This window comes from Mobula hypostoma, chromosome 9, assembly GCF_963921235.1.
Source record: "Mobula hypostoma chromosome 9, sMobHyp1.1, whole genome shotgun sequence".
Taxonomy (NCBI): domain Eukaryota; kingdom Metazoa; phylum Chordata; class Chondrichthyes; order Myliobatiformes; family Myliobatidae; genus Mobula; species Mobula hypostoma.
Genome location: NC_086105.1, coordinates 123,662,581 through 123,673,186, shown reverse-complemented (window position 1 = coordinate 123,673,186; position 10,606 = coordinate 123,662,581). Strand labels below are relative to the sequence as shown.

At 40.0% G+C, this 10,606-nt stretch overlaps 1 long non-coding RNA gene across 1 annotated transcript in view; it reads right to left on the bottom strand.

The window, feature by feature from the left end:
• Window positions 1-335: 335 nt before the first annotated feature.
• Window positions 336-10,606, bottom strand: part of LOC134351379 (uncharacterized) — a 32,862-nt gene continuing 22,591 nt past the window's right edge. The window contains exon 3 of the long non-coding RNA XR_010019139.1: window positions 336-1,242. This is a non-coding gene — a long non-coding RNA (uncharacterized LOC134351379). The remainder of the gene's footprint in view (window positions 1,243-10,606) is intronic.

Here is a 10,606-nt window from a genome sequence, read left to right as displayed (position 1 = left end):
GACACAAAATAAAAGATATTTAAATGGAAGAAAATGACAGCCTCTGGTTTAAGGGCTGAATCGTTTCCTTTGTTTGCCTGGTAAACCTTCTTCCATGAGGGAGCTCAAACACTTTATAAATGGCAATATTATCTTCATGACAATCTTCAATCTTTTGCTTTAAATGTTAATTTTACTTTGCTGGATCCCAATTTTGAAAGTTTGCACTGACATACTGTATAAAGGAAAGGAGGGATAATATTTGCCTTGAATTGCATAAAATACATAATATTCTGGAGAACTTAAAAGTTCAAAGTAAATTTATTATCAAAGTACATATATGTCACCATATACAATCCTGAGATTCATTTTCTTGCAGGAATTCACAGTTAATATATGAAATCAATGGAATCAATGTAACAAAAGAAAACAAGATCAAAAACAAAGATCCCACGGGGTCTCAACAGGATAGATGTGGAGATAGTGTTATTTCTTGAGGGAGAATCTAGAACTGGGGGGGGGTCACTGTTTAAAAATAAAGCACTACCCATTTCTATCAGAGATGTGATTTTTTTTACTCAGGGACTGGCAAGTCTTTGGAATTCTCTTCTTCAAAAAGCTGTGAATACTTTTAAGGCAGACACCGAAAGCTTTGATAAGCAGAGGGATGAAAGGTTGCTGGGGTAGACAGGAATGCTGAGTTGCATTTACACTAAGGTCAGCTCTGATTTTAAATGGTAGAGCAGATAATTCAAGGTAGCCTACTGCTGTTCGTAATTGATATGTTCATTTGTACTACCATGATCCCCATATACTGCAGTCTGAGTAGTAGTACCCATTCTATACTCTGTGGCCCTCTCCCGCTCGACCATCCGGTATTCACTTACTTGATGTCTGCAGTTCTGACAGTAACCTGATTCTACCCCCGAAGCCCAAGTGGACAACTGTGGGACCATGAGCAGGTCCGGACCTGCAGAGCGTAAATCACCTCTGAGTCCCCAACACTTACGAAGCACAAGTCAGGATAATGATAACTCACCACTGGAGGCCCCTTCCCTCTGCACTGTCCAACTAAAATATTTGAAAGCTTGATATCAAGGTGCTTCTAATGCCGGTCGTTCCAGCAGAGGAAACCTACCACCCAGCCATCAGGTACCCAAGAATGGACACAACACAATGGCAAAAGCAGAGTCTTCAATCATGCTTGAATTCTTTTGATTGCAGTCGAAATAGTGGCAAGCTGGAATCCAATCTCTGGAATGGCTTTGTGTAAAAATGAAATAAGAGAAGAATGAGTTAGAAATACAACATAATCCACTGCGTGATATTACAATAATAAAAATGAAATAAAGGAAGATATAGTCAGGATAAAGATGGTGTGGTTCAGACAACAGTATTACCAAAGTTTATTCCATTAGGATACAGGATGAAATAGGTAGAACGAAAGAAATTGAATCCTATTACCTAATCTTCTTTGGATTAAAATTGAACCCATGCCATGCCAAAAAATCACCATCTTGAATACTTTTATTTTGCAGTTACAAGAACTGCGAGAGGTATTGCTGGCTGACTTCTGAAGTTAATGCTATTCCTCATTCTAAAACCTTATTTGAATTATCAGGAAAATCCATCACAGTAAAAGATAGAAATGTAGAAAAGCACAGAATAGGAAGAGGCCTTTCAGCCCACTATGTCTATGCAAGCCATGGTACAGATGAAGTTAAGCCCATCTGCCTGAATATGGTTGATGTCTTTATACTCCTTGCCCAGATGTCTCTTAAGCATTGCTATCATATCAGCTTCCACCACCTACCCCAGCATCTTGTTTTGGGCACCAGCCACTCTGTAAAACAACTTGTCTCATAAATTTCCTGTAACTTCCTCACTCGCTCCTTAAAGCTATTCCCTTTAGGGTATGATTTTTCTGCCTTGGGAAAAGGACTCTGATTACCTACCCTGTCTGGGCCACTCATAATTTTACATACTTCTATCAGATCACCCCTCATCCTCCAATACACCAGAGAAAACTATCCAAGTCTTTTCCAACTTCTCCTCATGGCCAATACTCATTAATCTAGGTAACAACTTGGTAAATGTCTTCTACACTGTCTTCAAAGCTTCAATTCTTTCCTGTAATGTGACAATTCTACTCCAAATGTGGCCTAACCAAAGTCTTATACAGCTAAAACATGACTTTCTAACTATTATACTCAATACCCAGACAATGAAGACAAGTATTCCATTGACCTCCTTCACCACACTCTCAGAATCAGAATCAGTTTTAATATCTCTGGCATTTGTTGTGAAATTTGTTGTTTTGCAGCAGCTGTTCAGTACAATATATAAAAAAAGTTGTAAATTACAATAAGATATATATTCTGTGGATTCTGGTTAATTGGGACACGTCAAGACCAGGACATCTTGGCCCAATTAGGCTGCACAAGTTATTCAAAATTTCATGGAAATAGCTAAAAAGGTATAAAAAAAGACAGAGTAACAATTTATGTATTTAAATGAAATAAAGGACAAATTAGAACACGATCAATACAATTGCAATACTATAAAACTTTGTTTTGGTTCCTAACACTTACCAACAGAGGAATTTGTCTGCATCATATTCTTTTAACTGTAACTGAACAAAATCAGTGCAGACACAATGCAGATAATGAACTACAGTCATACAATGCTGTCAGCAAATGCATCCTCCAAATCTTAATTTTCCTTGTAACATTCAAGATGATTGCTGACAACTTCAAATTCTTCATCGTTTCTAACTTGTTGAAGTTGTAAAATCATTTCATTTTCATTCCCGGACGTTTCTGGCATCTTCAAGCTTGAATGCTTGAAACAGCAGTGAACAAAACAGTTCTAAATTATCTTACTGCTTACTGCACCAACTAGCAGTGACAAAATTCACTGCTCTTTGAAATCAAACACATGCAACTGATGCTATTTAAAAACTGTTCGCATGAATCACGATGTTGTGTTTAAAGTCCACTCAAGTGCATGCGACGAATGTTGGTTAGAAACTGTTCGGCAATAAAAAAAAAATCAATATAACTAAATTTAAGGAGTAATGCAAAAAGAGAGCAAAAAAATAGAGGTGGGATAGGAGTGCACATTTCGCTCAAACTTGCATGGTCCCAGAGCACATCCCACACAATCAAAGTTCAAAGTAAAATTTTTTATCAGAGGACATACATGTCACCACATACAACCCTGAGATTCTTTTTCTGCGGCATACTCAACAAGTCTATAGAACAGCAACTGTAAACAGGATCTGTAAACTGTAAACATCAGGAACTGTAAGCTGTAAGCAAACTGCAAATTCAGATAATAAATAAATAGCGGACCAGGATATACTATCCATTCCTAAATGGGTAGTATTGGAATTACAATCTGTTCAGGGTTTTACACTTGGCTCTATTTTAGGTTCCTCTCTTCCTTTTGATTGGAAACGCCTTAAACAGGTGTCTAACCCGATAGTTAAACATACCTTGCGTATTTGGTTTCAATTCAGAAAATTTTTTGATCTTAATCAATTTGGGTTAGCGATTCCTATTTTAGGTAACATATTTTTTCCTCCCTCTTTTACGGATCGTGCTTTTCAAACTTGGAAGACTAAGGGTATTTCACGGTTTTTGGATTTATTTTTAGATGGTTCCCTTATGTCTTTTGAACAATTATCTAATAAATATAACTTATCACGAATACATTTTTTTAGATATCTTCAAGTTAGAAATTTTCTAAGTACTATACTTTCTTCCTTTCCAATGCTTCCTCCTACATACATTTTAGATACTATAATCAACCTTAATCCATGTCAGAAAGGTGCATCGGCTATGATTTAGAATATTATTATGAAACTTAGGAAAGCTCCATTTGATAAGATTAGGGTAGATTGGGAACAGGAATTGGGGTTTACCATTTCTGTGGATGACTGGGGGCAGATTTTACAATTAGTCAATACTTCCTCTATCTGTGCTAAACATTCCCTAATTCAATTTAAAGTTGTTCATAGAGCACATATGTCCAAAGATAAGTTAGCGCGCTTTTATTCTCATATTAATCCTTTTTGTGATAGATGTCCGGGGCAGATAGCCTCTTTAACTCATATGTTTTGGTCTTGCCCTACTTTGGAAACTTTTTGGAGAGACATTTTTAATATTATCTCCAAGGTATTGAATATAGATATCTCTCCTCATCCTATTACTGCTATCTTTGGACTACCTAAAATTTCCAGTAATCTCTCCCCTTCAGCCCGTAGAATGATTGCATTTCTTACTTTAATGGCGAAAAGATGTATCTTACAACATTGGAAAGAGCTTAATGCTCCAACTACCTTTTTTTGGTTTTCTCAGACGATATTATGCTTGAATCTGGAGAAAATTAGAAGCAATCTTTATGACTCCTCATTTAAATTTGAACAGACTTGGAGATCCTTTATTCAATATTTTCATTTAATGTAATATATACCCTTCTTGTTTTTTTACTGTTTTTAATGGAGGTCGGGATTGAGGACGTGATTTTAAGTTTAACTCTGTTTGGTTTCAAGTTAGCCCATTGCTTTGCTTTGCTTTTAGTTAGTTGCACGGTGGGTTTTTTTGGGGGTTTTTTTTTCTTTTTCTCTATTGATATATATATAAAATTAGTATACTATTATGTTACCTTGGTATGTTATGTTTAAATTACATTGTTTGTAGTATTTTTTTTGTATTAATATCTTCTGTAATTTTATTATATTCTAACAATGTATTAGTGTCTATATGGCTTACCTTTTTGTATACTTATTTAATAAAAAGATTTAAAAAGAAAAGAATAAATAAATAGCAAAAATGAAACAACAAGATAGCAGAGCCCTTAAATGAATTTAATGGTCCCCTTTTGTTCAAGAGCCTGATGATTGAGGGATTGTAACTGTTGTTGAACCTGGTGGTGCGAGTCCTGAGGCTCCTGAACCTTCTACCTGATGGCAGCAGCAAGAAAAGGACATGGCCTGGGTGATGAGGAACTTTGATGATGGATACTACTTTTCTACAGCAACATTTCACATAAACTTGCTCAATGGTTGGGAGGACTTTATCCATGATGTACTGGGCTGAATCCACTACCTTTTGTAGGATTTTCTGCTCAACGGCAATGGTGTTCCCATACCAGGCCGTAATGCAGCCATTCAGCACACTTTCCACCACACATCTATAGAAGTTTGCCAAGACTTTTGATGACATGCTAAATCTCCACGGACTGCTGAGGAAGCACTGTTGTGCTTTCTTCGCAATTATATTTATATGATAGATCCAGGACAGGTCCTCTGAGATAGTGACAACCAGGAACCCTCTCCACTACAGATCCTCCAATGATTACTGGCTCATGGACCTCTGGTTTCCCTCTCCTGAAGTCTACTATCAGTTCCTCTGTCTTATTGATGTTGAATGAAATGTTGTTGTTATTACACCATTCAGTCAAATTTTCAATCTCCCTCCTGTATGCTGATTCATCACCCCCTTTGGTGTCATCAGAAAACTTGTATATGGTGATGGAGCTGTTCTTAGCCACACAGTCATAGGTGTAAAGTGAATAGAGCAGGGGGCTAAGTATACATCCCTGTGGTGCTCCTGTGCTGATGGAGATTGTGGAGGAGATGTTTTTGCCAATCCAAACTGGCTGGGGTCTAAAGTGAGGAAATCCAGCATCCAATTGTACAAGGGGGTATTGAGGCTGAAGTCTTGGAATTTACTGATTATGTTTTGGCTCATGTCTTGGAGTTTACTGATTATGTTTTGAGGGGACGATGGTGTTAAATACTGAGCTGTAAGCGATAAAGAGCATTCTGATGTATGCATCTTTGCTGTTCGGATGTTCCAGGGTTGTGAAGAGCCAACGAGATGACATCTGCTGTACATCTGTTGCTTTGGTAGACAAATTGGAGTAGATCCAAGTCGTCACCCAAACAGAAGCTGATAAACTGAACACCAGCCTCTCAAGACATTTCAACACTGTGGATGTAAGTGCCACTGGGCAATAGTCATTTAGACAGGTTACCAATGCCTGCACTTTCTAAGGAGACTGAAGAGAGCTTGATAATATGCATCTATACTAATATCCTATTACAGACATGCAGCAGCGAGCAAACTAACATGCGGCACCACTGCATGATGCTGTAAATGCACTTTGGCAAACAGGAAAGCTCTACAACAGGTAGTCAAAGTTGCCCAACACACCACCGGCACCAGCCTACCCACCATCAAAGATGTACAGGTGCTGAAAAGGGCCAGTAACTTCATGAAGGATCCCACCCACCCTGCTGATGTCCCACTCCCATCAGGGAGGAGGCTACGTAACATCCATGCCAGGACCACCAGACTCAAAAATAGTTACTTCCCCCAAGCAGTACGCCTGTTCAAAACTTCCACCACCAGCCCGCCCTTCCACACACTCCACCACCACAACCTTATCATTTCCCGTCAGGGTCACCTTATGTACAGACACTCTTGTGCTTAGCGTCACTTTCTAGACATAAAATCAATCTATGTGTAAAAGCTATCTTAAGTATTTATATTTACTGTTTTTTTTTATTTTTATTATTGTGTTCTTTATCTTACTGTTTTTTGATGCTGCATCAGAACCAGAGTAACAATTATTTCATTCTCCTTTACACTTGTGTACTGAAAATGACATTAAACAATCTTGAATCTTAAATGAGTTCATTGTCTATTCACAAATCTGATGTCGGAGGGGAAGAAGCTGTCCCTAAAATGGTGAGTGTGTTTCTTCAGTCTCCTGTCTCTCCTCCTTGATGGCAGCAATAGAGAATGCCACATTTTGAGGTATCACCTTTTGAAGATGTCCACGATGCTGGAGGCCAGTGCCCATGATGGGGCTGGCTGAGTTTTCAACTTTCTGCAGCTTTTTCCAATCCTGTGCAGTGGCCCCTCCTTACCAAACAATGATACAACCAGTTGGAAACCTCTCCTCAGTATATCTGTAGTAATTTGTTTGGGTCTTTGGTGACATACCAAATCTCCTCAAACTCCTAACGAAATAAAGAGGGACACCACGCAGGATGGTGGAATGCTCTCTTGTAGGATGTGAGAGGGTAGGGAAATCTTCAGCGTCCAGCAAGAAGTGCATCTTCATACAAACCATGTTAAGGAATTGGAGCTGAAGTTGGATGAACTCCAGATCATTCAGGAGGCTGAAGGGTTAACCGACAGGACATGCAGAGAGCTAGCTACACCTAAAGTGCAGGACACAGGTACCTGGGTGACTGTCAGGAGGGGGAAGGGGATTGGCAGCCAGTGCAGAATACTCCTGTGGCCATTCCCCTCAATAACAGGTATACTGCTTTAGGTATTGTTGGGGGAGGGGTGGTGATGATCTAGTGAGGAAAGCTTGGTCAGATCTCTGGCACTGAATCTGGCTCTATAGCTCAGAATGGAAAGAGGGCGAAGAGGCATGCTGTAGTGATAGGGGATTTTTAAAAAGGCATCTGTTAGTCTTGCGAGACCATAGATCTGCACCTGGTAAGTCTTCACTCTCCAGGGCACAGCCCTGGGCAAGGTTGTATGGAAGACCAGCAGTTGCCCATGCTGCAGGTCTCTCCTCTCCACAACACCGATGTTGTCCAAGGGAAGGGCAAGGGCCGATACAGCTTGGCACCAGTGTCTTTGCAGAGCACTGTGTGGTTAGGTACCTTGCTCAAAGACACAACAAGCTGCCTCAGCTGGGGCTCGAACTCACGACCTTCAGGTTGCTAGTCGAGTGCCTTAACCACTTGGCCACGTGTTAATGGTTTGGAAAACAGACAGGAGATTCCATGGACGAGAATAAGAATCCCAGCTGGTATATTGTCTCCCAGGAACCAGGGTCAGGGACACCTCATATCAAGTCCAGAGCTTTCTCAAGTGGGAGGGTGAGCAGCCACAGGTCATGGTCCACTCAGTACCCATGACGTGGGTAGGGAAGGTGACAAGGCCATGTGAAGTGAGGTCAGGGAGCTAGATGCTAAATTAAAGGACAGGGCCTCCAGGGTTGTGATCTCAGGAACGTTACCCTTGCCATGTGCTAGTGAGGCCAGAAATAGTAAGATCATGCAGTTTAACATGTTGCTAATGAGATGGTGTACAAGGGAGGGCTTCAGAGTTTTGGATCTTTGAACTCCTCTCCATGGAAGGTGAGACCTGTACAGGTGGGTTGACTTGCACCTGATCTGGAAGGGGATTATTATCGTTCAGGGAAGGTTTGCTAGTGCTGTACGTTTGTGGGGGGAGGGGGGAGCTGTTTAAACTGAAGTTGAAGAGCAGATAGTGGAGTGGTTGTGGGGAAAGATGGTGTTAAGCCTACATACAAAGTCAGGAATTGAAAGGTAGAGCATGGTGGCACTAAGTTCTGAGTTGTGCCTATTTCAATGCAAGGAGTATTGTAGGAATGGCGTATGAGTTTAGGGCAAGGATCAGCGAGTGGAATTATGAGATTGTAGCCATTAGTCAGACTTGGTTGCAGGATTGGCAGCGCCGTATTCTGGGGTTCCATTGTTTTAGACGTGATAGTGCGGGCAGGATGAAAGGGGGAGGGGTGGCATCGCTAGTCAGGAAAGTGTTATGACAGTACTCAGATAGGACAGATTGGAGAGCTCATCTACTGAGGTGCGATGGGTGGAACTGAGGAATAAGAAAGGGATGACAATGTTAATGTGGTGATATCACAAACCATAAATGGATTTAGAGGAGCGAATTTTTAGAGAGATCGCAAGAAACATAATCAGAATCAGTATCAGGTTTAATATCACTGGCATGTGTCTGAAATTTGTTACCTTTACGGCAGCAGTACAATAAAATACAAGATAAATAAGTATAGAGGAAAAAAAAGGAATTACACTAAGTATATATACCTGTCTATTAAATAGTTAAAATAAGTAGTGCAAAAACAGAGAAACAAAAAAGTAGTGAGGTAGTGTTCATGGGTTCAATGTCCGTTTAGGAATCGGATGACAGAGAGAAAGAAGCTATTTCTGAATCACTGAGTGTGTGCCTTCAGGCTTCTGTACCTCCTTCCCAATGGTAGCAGTATGAACATAAGATAGCGGAGTGAAGGGATAGGGGGAGAAGGCAGGAACAGGGTGCTGATTGTGGATGATCAGCCACGATCTCAGTGAATGGTGGTGCTGGCTCGAAGGGCTGAATGGCCTACTCCTGCACCTATTGTCTACTGTCTATTGTCTATTGTTATAATAGTATGTGATTTTAACTTTCCACATATTAACTGGGACTCCCATACTCTAAAAGGGCTGGAGGGGGATAAGAGTTTGTCAAATGTGTTCAGAAAGGGTTCATTAATCAATACATAGAGATCCCAACTAGAGGAAGTTCAGTCCTAGATCTCCTATTAGGGAATGAGACAGGGCAGGAGACAGAAGCTTCAGTAGGGGAACACTTCCCATTTAGTGATCATAATATCATTGGTTTCAATATAAATATGGAGAAGGAAAGGTCTGGACCTTGGGTTGAGATTCTAAATTGGAGGTGTCAATTTTGATGGTATCAGAAAGGATCTGGCAAGTGTGGATTGGGACAGATTGTTTTCAGGTAAAGGTGTTTTCAGGTAAGTGGAAGGCCTTCAAAAATGAAATTTTGAGAGTACAGAGTTTGTATGTTCCTTTCAGAATAAAAGACAAGGATAATAGATTTAGGGAACATCTCTCTCAACACTGCAATTTTGTTCACGCAATTTCAACTGCTCTCTTAAATACAAGTTGTGTTTCAGTTAGGAGCCATTTTTGAATGCTTTCTTGTTAGATTCCACAAACTAAACAATCTCTCAGTGCATCATTAAGCCCATCATTGAACTGACAATTCTTAGACAATCTCTTGAATTCAGCCACGTATGCTGAAATGGACTCCCTTCCCTTTGATTCCACTTATGAAACCTAAAGCGTTCTCCAATCAACAATCGCTTCAGTTCTAAGTGTTCCTAAATTGCTTTCACAATAACAGCAAAGTTAATTTTGCTGGTTTGGTTGGAGCAGTTAAACTTTGAAGCAAACTATATGCCTTTAAACCCAATGCACTTAGCATAATTGGTACTTGCTCCTCATTGGCTATTTCACTTGCTTGAAAATACTATTGAATTTGTTCAGTATACATGAGCCAGTTACCCATTGAGCAATCAAACACTGCAATCCTTCCAATGCAGCTAGCCATGTATGATTGTTTTCACCTGGTATTCACACTTTATGAGCGTATGAATTCTTTCGTTTACTGCCTTTTTTTAAACTCATCTTTCTCTGCATTTGCTGTGCTGCTTTTTTTGCTTGCCATTCCTCACTGTGCTTTTTTTAAACTCAAACTTTTTTGTGCTTCAACAGATGGTAGCCATCTCTGGTCAGTTTTAAAAATACCTCAGTGGACATTCCTGACAAAGGGTCACGGCCCAAAACGTCGACTGTACTTCTTCCTATAGACGCTGCCTGGCCTGCTGTGATCACCAGCATTTTTTGTGTGTGTTACTTGAATTTCCAGCATCTGCAGATTTCCTCGTGTTTGTATTCAGTGCCACTGTTATGTTTTGCAACTTCAAAACATTAAACTAATTTGTAAGAAATCACAGGAGTTTGAAATGTGAGCCTAAA